The sequence below is a fragment of the Oryctolagus cuniculus genome, chromosome 13 (assembly GCF_051225735.1).
Source record: "Oryctolagus cuniculus isolate XC-2025 breed Fujian yellow rabbit chromosome 13, ASM5122573v1, whole genome shotgun sequence".
NCBI classification, from domain to species: domain Eukaryota; kingdom Metazoa; phylum Chordata; class Mammalia; order Lagomorpha; family Leporidae; genus Oryctolagus; species Oryctolagus cuniculus.
The window spans coordinates 43,829,313-43,832,875 of record NC_142879.1 but is presented as its reverse complement, the minus strand read 5'-3'; positions in this window follow the sequence as shown (position 1 = coordinate 43,832,875).

Below are 3,563 nucleotides of genomic sequence, written 5' to 3'. Positions count from 1 at the left end.
GCCATCTTCTGTTGCTTTCCCAGGCCATAGCAGAGGGCTGGATCAGAAGAGGAGCAGCCTGGACATGAACAGGTGCCCAAATGGGATGCCAGTGCCACAGGCAGAGGCTTAGCCCACTCCGTCACAGTGCTGGCCTTGTGTTCAGACTTTTAAAAATATTTATTTGAAATGCACAGCATCAGAGAAAGGAACAGATATCCTCTGTCTGCTGCATATTCCCCAAAAAGTTACAATGGCCGGAACTGGATCAAGTCAAACCCAAGACTATGGATCTGCATCTGAGTCTCTCACATGGGTATCAGGAGCCCATGGATTTGGGCCATCTTCTGCTGCGTTCCCAGGCACATTAGCAAGGAACTGGATAAGATGTGCCACAATGCCAGCCCCTATCTGTTCTGGCTTGACAAATATATATACCTCTGTAATCAACTCATTAAACATTTGCATTATATCAAAAACATTCCTGTGTTTTAAGCCATGGCTTGCAATGCCTACATCCCATTTCAGAGTGCTGGTTTGAGTCTTGGCTCTTCTGCTTCCAATCTACCATCCTGCTAATGCACCCTGGGAGGCAGCAGATGATGGCTCAAGCATTTGGGTCCCAGTCATACACATGGGAGACACAGATGGATTTCCTGGCTCCTGGCTTCAGCCTGGCCCATTTCTGGCTATTGCAGGCATTTGGTGAATGAACCAGCAGATGGAAGATCTTCCTGTTTCTCAAACTTTCAAGAAGATAAAAGTAAATAAGCTTTAAAAAGTATCTCTTCTATTCAAAAACATCTCCAGCCCCAGGCAACTTTTTTTTTTTTTTATTTTGTTCACTCTAGCTTAATTTTCTTTTTCTAGAGTTTCATATAACAGTAATCATGTACTACTTTTTTTTTTTTTTTAAGTCTGGCTTCTTTCAGGCACCATACAGTTTGAGATTCATTCATGCTGCTTATATAGTGGTTTATTCCTTTTTATTGTTGAGCAATATCCCATTATACCAATACAATACAATACAATTGGTCTCTTCTGTGTTGATGGATGGATATATGGGATATTTTTAGTTTGGGATTACTATGACTAAAACTGCTATGAATATTTGTGTCCAAGTCTTTGTGTGAAATATATTTTCATTTCTTGTCCTTAAATAAGAATGGAATTTCTGGATCTATTGGCAAGTACGTGTTTGTAAGAAATTGCCAAATTATTTTCCAAAGTACTGTTCTCTTTAACTTTCTGTGAGAATGCCAGTTGCTTCACATCTTTGCCAAGGTTTAAAATTATTAACCACTTTAGCAGTGGTAAGTGTAGTATAGGATATCTCACTGTAGGATTAATTTGCATTGCTAAATGACTAAGAATGAATACCTCTGTTAGCTTCTTTGTAAAGTATCTATTCAGATCTTTGCTCACTTAAAAAATCAGGCTGTTTTTATTGAGTTGCAAGGATTCTTTATGTATCAGGTATGCAAGGTCTTTTCAGACACACATATTGTGAATACTTCCACTCTTTAAATGTTTTTGGAAGAACAGACTTTTACATTTTGATGCTGAATCTGCCTTTTCTTCTTAGTACTTTTTTGTACCTAAGAAATCACCTTCCCCAAGGTCACAAAGATTTTGCTGCATTTTCTTGTACAAGTATTAGAGCTTCAGCTTTTCTATTTAGGGGCCTGATCTATTTCAAGTTACTTGTCTCTGTTGTAAGGTAAGGGCCAAGATTCATTTCTTACAAGAATATTCAATTGCTCCATTTAGTGAAAAGATTGCATTTCACACTGAATTACTTTAGCTTCTTTTTAGAAATGGACTGTATACACATGAATGCATATGAGGACTCATTTTGTTTTGTGGACCAGTAGGCCTTTCTGATGCCTACTACCTTGTACGGAAAACTGTAGTTTTAGAGTAAGTTTTAAAATCAGGTGTGCATGTGCTCCAACTTTGTTCTTTCTATGCATTTCCATCTAAATCTTAGCCATTAAGTGGTCAAATAAAAAAAAAAAAGTCCTGTTAGGATTTGGGGACAAATGTCATTTAACAGAGATGTCTTCCATTTCAAGAACATGGATTATCTATATTTTTCATTTCTCTCAACAGTGATTTTTATTTTAAGCAACGATTTATAATTTTCAGTATACAGTTCTTGGTTTTATATATCTGTGTGTAATTTATGTTTTGTGTATACTTTATGTTTTGGATGTTGATGACCATAGTACAGCCATACAGTTATTTTATATTTCATTTTCCAGTTCTTTGCTAGCATACAGAAAAAAAATACAGATTTTCATTACATTGCCACTAGTTTCCAGTAGCTTTTTCTTTAGGCTTCCTCATGATTACCAGTCTTTTAAAATTATGCAGTGTTGTCATTTGCAAATAGTTTTATTTCTTCCTTTTCTACTTCAATGCCTTTTTAGATGAGTTCATAGTTTCCGGTAAGGCTGAGCACCCTCCAGCTATTACACCTGCCTCCTATCTCGCTCTTTCCCCACCGGAACTTCTTGCTGAAGGCCTTCTAAAACCCCCTAGAACGCCGGCGGGCCCTCCGGGACGAGGCTCCCAGAGCTAAGACCCGGGCGCACGGGGTCCCGGTTCCTGCCCTTCGGTGCGCTCAGTCGCTGGCGTCCACTCCACACCCGAGGAGCTCCTGAACGGGATCCTGGCTGCCCGTGGCTGGGCTCGGGGGCCAGGAGAGCCGCCTAACAAGCAGGGGACTTCCACCGACCGGCGCAGAATTTCTCTTTCGGGATGAAGTGAAGGGAGGTGGCGGTGGGACGGTTCCAGGCCTGTTCGCACTTTTTTCATGGATACAGTCACTTAAATCTTCCCACAGCCCTCCACTGTGGCTCAAAGACAAAATTCTTCCTGAAGAAACTAGTTCCCTCCGCTAATAAGATGGGCGGAGTCAGGGATCTGGGGATTGGATTTCAGTAACCCGACTCCAGAGCCTAACTCAGGGAAGCGCCGTTTGGAAAACGCGTGGACTCAGGGAGGAACGGGATACGGGGCTCGGAGGGGCTCGCTTCCCCGCGGGCCACACGGCGCTCTCGCTGGCCCCAGGGCTTGGAACGGCTCTTCCCCGCCGCCTGGCCCCGGCCTCGTCCCCGCCAGCTTCCCGACGACACGTCGGCGCGGAACTGAAATCCGTGCCACCAGGGCAGCGTCTTCTGCAGCAGTGCAGGCGCGCGCGACACGCTCGCATTCTCCCCGCCCCGCCAAAGAGCACACGGCGCGACGTGGCCGCTCGCCTCCGCTCCGCAAAGTGTTCGGCGGAGGCTCTCGCCACCGGCTCCCGCACCCACAAAAGCACTTTCCCCGCGCCTGGCCCCGGGCAGCCGCACTCGCCAAGGCGCACTTCCCAGGGCACCTGCCGTCTGCGCGTCTCTCTAGGAACACGTCCCCCTGCTGCTAGCACGCGGGGAGATTTTTTTTTCTACCAAGCCGCCTACAACGCCTCAGCAGCGGCTCCCGCGGCCCAGAGCCCCCTGTGTCCAGGGCGGCCGCCCCCGCCCCCGGCGCGCGCGCGCTCCCGAGAGGCGGGGGCAGGGGCGGGGCGGGGCGGGGCGGGC